The sequence below is a fragment of the Tasmannia lanceolata genome, unplaced genomic scaffold, assembly GCF_043159265.1.
Source record: "Tasmannia lanceolata isolate RefF3 unplaced genomic scaffold, GAP_Taslan_0.1 ptg000054l, whole genome shotgun sequence".
NCBI lineage: Eukaryota > Viridiplantae > Streptophyta > Magnoliopsida > Canellales > Winteraceae > Tasmannia > Tasmannia lanceolata.
In genome coordinates, this window is record NW_027518731.1 from 747200 (window position 1) to 747929 (window position 730).

The following is a 730-nucleotide window of genomic DNA, read 5'->3' on the forward strand; positions in this document are numbered from 1 at the left end:
TTGCATCTCCACCAATCGATCATTCAAGATACCACTTTGCCCCAACATAGAATCATTTTATGTTATCAAAATGATGAGATTTGTGCGTGACCATTCATCTTGTTATAGGGGTGCAACTTTTGGGTCAAGCCCAATCCGAACCTTACGGGTTCAACCTGATTTCAGCTCAGTTTGGGTTGGGTTGGGTAGGGTATGATGACGATCATCAACCTAGGGCTCGGGGAAGGGGATTAGATATTCCCCGCGGGGAGAGGAGGGGATTCCGCACCATCCCCGCAGTGGGGGAGGGCGGAAATTCCCCGCAGCGGGGAAGGGATCGGGGACCCCAACATCCCGCCCCGCCCCATTGCCAGCCCTATAGGTGCATAAGGAAAAGATAATAACTACAAGAGTAAGAAAGATTATTTGAGTCTTTTTACCCATAAGAATTGGTATATTGGTAAATTTTTTAAAAGAATGAAACATCACTGTTTTTTAGTTTTTGAATGATTATCCTAGCCATCCAATTGTAGGCTTGGAATTGGACAGTTAAAATGGAAAGCAAAAGGCAATTAGAAAAAGAGGATCAGGGTCATCTGATGGGGAAATTTTAAAGCATACCCAATCCCACCTTTATGATGGGTCCCACCAGATGAACGGTTAAGATCCTACCAATAATTCTCTGCAGGATTGCATCGCTCTTAACCTGTCACTTTTTTTAAAAAAAATTCAGCAACAGAAAGAACAGGAG